This window comes from Populus nigra, chromosome 5 (genome assembly GCF_951802175.1).
Source record: "Populus nigra chromosome 5, ddPopNigr1.1, whole genome shotgun sequence".
NCBI classification, from domain to species: domain Eukaryota; kingdom Viridiplantae; phylum Streptophyta; class Magnoliopsida; order Malpighiales; family Salicaceae; genus Populus; species Populus nigra.
Genome location: NC_084856.1, coordinates 3,438,972 through 3,447,938, shown reverse-complemented (window position 1 = coordinate 3,447,938; position 8,967 = coordinate 3,438,972). Strand labels below are relative to the sequence as shown.

At 31.7% G+C, this 8,967-nt stretch overlaps 1 long non-coding RNA gene across 1 annotated transcript; it reads left to right on the top strand.

Annotated features, from left to right (window-relative positions):
* Window positions 1–333: 333 nt before the first annotated feature.
* Window positions 334–1,404, top strand: LOC133694298 (uncharacterized). The gene is made up of 2 exons (XR_009842265.1): window positions 334–589; window positions 804–1,404. It is a non-coding gene; the product is annotated as an uncharacterized LOC133694298 (long non-coding RNA).
* Window positions 1,405–8,967: the final 7,563 nt, after the last annotated feature.

Below are 8,967 nucleotides of genomic sequence, written 5' to 3'. Positions count from 1 at the left end.
AAATAACAAAACTTGCAATGACTAACATTTTTGGGAAAGCCTATGGCTAGTTCATTCGACACCCAAGAGGTGGACTTCAGAGGGGAAGGAAGATATCTCACAAGTGGGTTGGACGTTAAGTGATAAAATAGCAAATAAAAACATGAACTTTGGCTTGAGAAACAAGTTAAATTAATAAGCTCTTGCTCAGGATAAGATCATATAGGCACAAAACTTCTTCAGTATTTGTAATTTTGTTAGTGTGAAAACAGGATTATGTAAAAGCTAATTAGGATATTTCTGCACCTTTGGGGTTAAGCTCCTTCCACAAGAGATAAAAAGGAGTGACAGAGACAGAGCACCAAAGAGGACATGTTTTATTGCAGCCTTGTCATGAAAGGGAATTTTAATAAAAACCAAAAGGAACAGTAATATACAAATCCCCTCTGTCTAAGCAAACCCCTGCGTTTTTTAACCCCTCTCTATTTCTTTCCAACCTTTTACCTACCATTAACAAAACCCAACTTCTTCTTCCAAATGGGGTGGCTTCAGTCCTTCGTCTCCCCATTGAAGAAGTTCTGGGATCGTCTTCACTCCAGCCACAGAAAGCGTAATTCCCTGTACCATACGAGTATCTTTTCTTTAATGTGTCATTTACCATCTCCGCAGTTTGGTTCTGAGATTCCAAATCTTTCTTAATTTCTTCGCTCACCTTTTGTTTCTGATTTCACAAACGTAGTCGCATTGAAGGCTTTTACGTCTTCTACTTTATAAATTGGGGGACCAAATCACTGACAGCAGATTATTGACCTTTTTATTTACAGGTACAGGGATATACATTCTGTACAAGGATGTGAAGTCTTGCCCGTGTGAAGACGTGCATGTCCTATGGTCAATACTGGTCGAATCAAATACAGCCGCTGCTTCTTTGCAATCAAAATAATTATGAAGTCCTGACGAAGACTTTTCTTTTCTGTAGAGTGTAGAAGGATGTTTGCTACAATATGAATCCAACTAGCTCAGTTTGGCCAGATGCGATGTTCAGGAATGTGAATTAAGTACAAGAAGATGGACCTGCCGTTTCTCACGAAGGATATACAGGTCGAGGCAGTATTTATAGCTGTTCTGCTACCAGCATGTGAAGTCCTCTGGTTTGCCGATATATATGTTGTATATAGTTTGATCATAATGTGCTTTGTGTACATAATTATGCACTACATTATGCTCATATATGCTATGTTTTACCTTCTTGTATAAAGCACACTAGTTAATTTCGTTTTCCCGCTCTATATCCAGAATACAATCAAAGGAAATCACCTCTCTGGTTTTCCCAGAAATCATGGCTAGGCATCTCTGAATCATCTATCTTGTAAGAAAAGAAGGAAAAGGAATTGGGCATCTATGATATACTTTCTCTTTTTTTAAGCTAGTCTAATCCATGCTTCCTTTCGGATCAACCCCTTTAACCACCAGAGCTTTTTGCTTGCTGCTGTCAGCATCGTAGCAAAGCATGCCACACATTCTTTTATACAAGATTTAAAACAATGTGCTTTCATGTCCAGGTCGTGTATTATATGTATAATTTAGTATTCTATGTAACTACCAGCTTAGCATTCAACTAAACTCCAATTATAAATAATTTAGAGTTGGCCATCAAAATTGAGCCTTCGACTAGTGGATTTTAAGATTTTCAATTATTTGAATGAGTGCGTGGCATGTCTTCTGGTAAAAATTCGTGATTTATTTTTCAAGTATTTGACTGCAATTCTTTTCTTTTTTAAAAAAAAACCTCCTCGTCGAAGTGAAAAGTTTTGATTATTGAAAAAACAATTTTATAAATAGATGATTTAATTGAATCTTTTTGTGCGATGATTATGGAATTCTGCCGCATCATTTGAAAAGAATACTGACAAATTTATTAAAACATGGTTTCTTGGATATCCAAGCACCTGTTCCAAGAGTGATGATATTCGTTTCAAGACTGACTTCGAGATAAGATCTTTAACTTGCAGTGCTCCTGGGATTCAACGCCATCCATGATTCAAAGCAAGAGGATGATGTTTGAATTCATATGCCTTAGGCAACACTACTTGACATCAACAGCTATCTCCTCGTCTCGTCGTCTTTTATATCTGCCCTTTTGTTATTGCTCTATTTAAAATTGCTAATTTATGCGTGAAGCTGATATTAGACGTACGGGCAAAAAACAATTCTTTATCTTTTAACTTGTTCAATTATCGTGCGGCTAATTAAAGGAGAGTAAAAAATCAAACAAATTAAAAAAATAAAAAAATAATTGAAAAAATTAAACCATGAAAAAACCTGATTAAACCAATTAAAATTTTAAAAAGATCGATCGGTTTGATTTTATAAGCCTGAAACTGAAAAAACCTAACCGAACCGAATTCAAACAAAAAAAGCCGAGCAAAACCAGAAAAAAAATCGAGTCAAACCGAACCAACCGGTTTGAACCGCTTTTGTCCTAAAAAACCAAACCGAACCCAGTCGGTTTGAATCGGTTTCAATTTTTTTAAAAAAAAAATTAATTTAATTATTTTTATTTTGATAAAAATCAAATCAAAGTAAAAATAATCTCATATGGCTAACTGATGCTTATGTAGAATAGGTGCGAGGATTTAAGCTGGAGATGATTTCCCGAAGCCAAGCATCAAATTTCCACCAGGAAAAACATAAACTCGAGCTAGTCTTTATGTGTAATTAATTTTGTTGTGATATTTGGATGTAGATTTATTTTTTTTTCCCGATTCAAGACTCATATAGTTGATCTAATGAATTTTATACTGTACAGAACTGGATTGTCCTTTCCGATTCTTAATTCCAACGTAACTGTAGTGGCGAGCCTAGAACTACAAACCCTAACTTAAGGGGTTCATGTTTGATGGGCTTGAGAGCTATGGGACCCATGGTCATAAGCTTGATAACGAAAGTGATAAGAGACCATCACGGCTTGTAGCCAAGGGTCTTTTTATGACGAGCTCGAAAGGAGGCTACTTGTCCAAATTCAAGGGACTTGGCTCGCCTTCTTGGAATTTAACTTAGCCCGATAAGTTGGGCTTAGGATTTATATGCTCGGGTCCAGCACACCATATTTTTCTTTTTCTTCCCAAATTGCTTGGTTCCAAGCAACTTAAATATTTTTCTGTCCTCCTTTTTTTTTTGTCTTTTCAGTTTTGGTTTTTTTACTAATTTATTATATTTTTTTATTTCTTGTATTTTAATTTCTTTTTAATAAAATAATATCAACATCAGATAATAGATGCAGATAATTGACCCACAAGCTTAAACTATGCGATAATAATTATTAAGTTCAGTAAAGTACATTGCAAGGAGTCGTTTCACACATTCTCAAAAAAGAAGCACGATATTGTTTGTGGGTTTTCAATTAATTTCCATATTACTACTATTGATCTTTCCTTCTATCCAAGCATATTTTATCTGAAATCTATAAAGTTAATTAAGTCATTTAATTTCTAATACATCTATTTTCAATCCCTCAAATAAATTTAAGATAATCGGAAAGCATCTCATCCCAAAATACAATGGCACAATTGCACTAGATCATCAGAATGACCATATGAATTAATGTAAGCAAGATAAAAAGCTAAATCGATTCAAATTTTTTATTGATATTCAAAACAAAGGAAGCTATACATCCAGTAAGCATATATCAAGCAAGCAATTACTCACAAGTCATCATACAAATTATAACCACTCCATTTGCAACCCACCTTTCTTAACACGCACATGCTTCCCCGAGTGTGATCTCCTGACATGCCTCACCGCAATCCCAGTACCGGATTTACCCGCAGCAGAAACTTTTAAGTGATGGTCAGAGAACAATGGGGATGGGAACAAACCCTTGGGAGACGAAGACAACAAATTCTCTGCATTTTGACTCACTGTTTTCAACATTTCCCTCTGCTCATCCGTCAGAAACCGCAACCACACTCCTAACCACACTATTTGTCTCATAGTCAGTTCAGTGACACCCATTCAGTCATTTCAAACTTCATTAGGCCAAGCTAAGTCGTCATCCTTTAAGGTCCAAGGTTATATACAAAAGGCCTAAAACAGCAGCCTCGACGTCAATGGCATCGTAAATGAAAAAAACTAAACAAAAATCGTCATGTTTCCCTCTTCTTCTTCTTTTTTGACATGTTTTCTATTCTTACCATATCTGATAACCAAGACACTTATGAATTTGGTAGAGTTATAAATCTTCCATCGGACACTGTCATCCTGACATCCAAGCAAGGCCAACCTATTAATTAAGTTGGATCTGGTTGGCATCAATTAATTCATCACCTTCCAGAGGAGATAAGATGATCTTTTTGTTTATTTTCTCATTTTATCCTTATGATAACTCATGTTTTTTACCATTATATTAACACTACATGACATACTTGCATGCACAATGTGAACCTGATCATATAAAATGCTCGTAAAGATTTCATTACTACAATTTCTCCTCATTTTTATCATTACATATATATATATAACCACGCATTTTATTATTATGGTGGGAAAAGAGTGAAAAAAAAAAGAGGAAGAACAAAATTAATTGTCTTTATTTACTTGGAGAGCACACTAAAGCTCTAGAGATCATATCTCCTGGCCAACCCTAGCAACCTTTCTTGCACTGGACATCAAACTCTAACACGCGTCGGACGAGAATGATCACCCTGGCGCCAATATGAAGCCAATTCTATCAGAAACACCCTGAATAGCCACAATATGGTTCTTCACGTGCCATAAGTATTCAATGGGTGTTAATTATCCATGCATCGGTTCGTGGTTTACATGTTCCTGACAACTCTCTCTTTATCTTTTTTTTTTTATTTAGCCTTTAAACTCAAGGGGTGCAAAGTACTCTTACATTGTAGAAAAAACTAAAGTCAGCTCTCGACCAAGTCATTACTTCTAAATCATAAAAAAAAACCTATATATATTTTACTAATTTCACGCCCATATGCACCTCACTTCCTTCATCGAGCTACCAGAAGTTGATTGAAATATATTAAAGCCTACAAGAATGACATACCCTTAAAGCATGGCCGGTAGTGCTCTTGCATGCGTAAAATTTATTTACCAACACCAGAGTTCACATCTAACAGTATCTTTTTCCTGTTAGAAATCTTCTTGCAAATGGCACATTGAGACTGAATTGGCCCTCGTGATATAGTAACTTTTGAGACCAAGTCACTTTGATTGGGAAATTAAGCTGACCCTCCTTCAATCCAAATTGAAGAACTCTTGTCTAACCCAAAAAAGAATAAGAGTAAAGCTAATATTCTCTGAGAAACTAGAGGAAAAGCAGTAACAACAAGATGCAAATCTTACAATTCTTGTTTCTCCATCAGTAAAAATATTAGCTAACCAGTTTACAAGTTCTACTTCCCGTTTTTAATATCCATTTTAATTTCAATTCTTTGTTTACATAGTAAAGAAAAAAAACATTGAAATTTAAATAGCGATGCCCTCGATTTCCACTTTCAAAGCTTCAACTTTGATAAAAACTACTACTTTTTTTTAAAAAAAAATCCATTAGTCATAAAAAAAAATAAAGCAGCAGATATCACACGCAGAACTTCGAATCACTTCACTTTCCTTTCCTTCCTCTTATAGTTTCTTGAGAACCAAACAAATTATTTCAATTTCATGCAAAAAGATTAACAGATTGATAAACCTATAAAGAAATTAAGCCAAGAAAAAAAACAAGAAGAAGACGTGATTAATTACCTCCAACGTCAAGGCCGACGTACCAAGACCAACATCCAACCACCGCCAAAGCTTTCATAACAAACCCTTTGCCTCTTCATCACTCTTATTGCAGTTGTTATAATACTTCATCTCTTTTTTTCTGTCTGCTTTGATGTTTTCAGTTTTTGCAAGGCTTAAAGCAGCTGGGGGTTTCTCTTTCCTTCTCTCTGCGAGCAAACCCTGTGCCAAGCCTTCTCTCGCGCCACCAACCCGGCAGCTAATTGAGAAATGTTGCAGTACTCGCTTTATGTATATAGCGAGTACTTTTCATTTTGCTAGAATAGTTAGCTAACTGAAGAACAACAATACTATACTTTTTATTCACTTCCACCAACTATTATAGCTAAGGACTTGGTTTAGCTTGAATGGTTGTGGATGCTCGAGCAACTGTATTATTATGTTAAGTCATTTCATGAGTTAATATGAGGCCATAATTGTCTTTTAGCAAAACTTTAAACCTCCAGCAATACAAATATGACCGTTGCTTGGTGGGCACAAATACGGGGGTTTACTTTATTTATAATTGCACTATTTTTTTAATCTCGAGTCCTGATAAAATTTGTTTTGGTATTTTAAAATATTTAAAAAATAAATAAATTTTTTATTCATATTTATTTCTTACTTTTACATCATTTTAGAGCACTAATATCAAAAATAATTTTTTTTTAAAAATATTATTTTAATTTATTTTAAAATTAAAAAACAATTACTTTCATAATATTAAACAAACGACATAAATTAAAAGTTCCTAAAAGTTGAAAATCGGAGAAATTAATCTCACCAAATCATGAATTTACATAAGACAATGCTGCAAACACATAACAAGGTGACTTGCATTTTACTGGCATAGCACGATCATACGTAAAATATACCTCTTTTATATTTCCGAGCAAACAATATCCACGAACACTTTCGGAGCTATACCCACCAAGTGAATTCAAGTATCGATTCCTTTGCACAGTAGTTTTTTATAGCTTCCAAGATTAAAAGATTAAAAGATTTATTTATTTTTTATACGAGGATGGTGGGATTATAATTAAAGTCTTTAATAATTGGAGCAGGATTTTAATGCAGTCAAAAATTAATTTACGTACGTCCTCAAAATTCATGACCACGATATTTATTTTTATGAACATACTAGTTTAAATAAATATAATTTACCTGTTTAAAATTTGAGAGATAAAATTTAATTTTAGTATTTTAAAGTCTGGCCTAAAAATGTCCTGACTATTAATATTAAAAAAAAAGACTAAAAAATAAAATTCTCTGGCTAATTATTTTTAAATTGTCACCTCGCGATTTGCAACTTGGATAAGAAGCAACTATATATTGACCTTTATAAATGTTCAACAAATCACGCAGTGCATAATTACCAATCTCTTGTGTTAATTAATGAAAGATAAATTAAACAGTAAATTTGATAATAAAATAAATAAAAAGGGTGGTCCTCAGATATAAAACCATAAATATTGGATATGATTTTATTAAATGAAAATAAAAAAGGATGAAAAAGTAAGAAGAGAGATAAATATGGTTCATCTTCATTGATAACACTATTAGGATTTTTCTGATTTTTCTTTTTTAAAAGATGAAATTAGAAAAAATATCAGGATTTATATAAAAGAGTTAAATATCTGTTAAATCTTGAAAACATGATAAGAGAGGTAAAAACACTCTCATCATGCCCTGTTTGTTTTTGCATTTTAAAAGCGTTTTTAAAAAATTTTAATTTTTTTATTTGCTTCAAATTAATATTATTTTAGTATTTTTAGATCATTTTCATGGGCTGATATCAAAAATAATTTTTAAAAAATAAAAAAAATATTATTTTTATGCATTTATAAATGAAAAAATACTTTAAAAAGCAATGACAATCACATTTCTAAATCATCATAGAATTGTTATAATTCTTCTTTCTAGAAAGATGAATATAGGAAATGTCAAGATTGAAGTAGAATGGAGGAAAGAGTAAGAATAGAGATAAAAACATTTTTACCACTTAGAAAATCATAGATATGCCCATTAGAATTTTCTCTTTAGAAAGATAATGCTAGAGAAAATAGCTAGGTGTGATTGATATTATGATATAAAATATTTTTTTAAAAGTATCTTTTACTATAAAATATATTAAAATAATTTTTAAATTTTTTTGATATCAATACATCAAAACCACTAAAAAAATCAATTTGATAATTTTTTAAGTGAAATATCTTTGCAATATACTAAATAGTAAAAATTACCATACTCCCATACATTCATTTATATAGTTGTTCTATTAAATCTTGAAAATATTATCATTTTTCTAACTCTATTTACTAGAATAATGGGATCTATTTTTTTTCTCCTTTTTTTATATGATATTCAACAAAGAGAATCTAAGACCAAGTATTTGATATTTGGGTCTTTATTTAATATACAACGCAAGTTGAAATTGGATTTTACTGGGAGAGATTTTAAAAATAGGATTGTTGAGAATTTTTATATGATTGCATTTTGTTAGTTTTTTTTTTGGAAGAAATAAAAATAAGTAGAAGAGAAAAAATTTAGATTAAGTTATTCTTATTATTTTTTATTTTTTATGATGAGTGGTAGATTTTATTTTTTCTCTACCACTTGTATTTAGTTATTTCTTCAAAGTAAATTTAAGACAATAATTAATATAATATCAAAACTTACCATGTTTATAATAAAGTGTTTGTTTCGGTCTGCGGATCAACATATTTTTTATAAAAAATTAATTTTTTAGTTTTTTTGATAAATTTAATGTGCTGATGTTAAAAATAAATTTTAAAAATAAAAATAAAAATATTTTAATTTATTTATAAATAAAAAATAATTTTAAAAAAATCACTTTCAAACTCCTAAAATTTTTATATTTTTCATGGACGCAAAAAGTCTTAGATCATCATAAATTAACAAAGAGATTGATTATCAAACTCTATCCATAAAAGATGTCATATCCTTATTAATGCTAATGCCAGGTAAATCCAGTCTAAATCTTCTAGATCTTTAGATATAATTGCTCGGGTGGATTTTTTTTTTAAAAAAAGCAAAGCGAGAGAGATGCTGAGTAGACAACTAAGGTTAATGTTCTCAAACCATTTATGAATTCGTCACCTTCAAAAATTGGCTGGAATTATTTCTTTTCAGGGGCGCATATGTTTGATGGAGGGAAAATGAAAACCATAGTCCATACAAAATGACCAT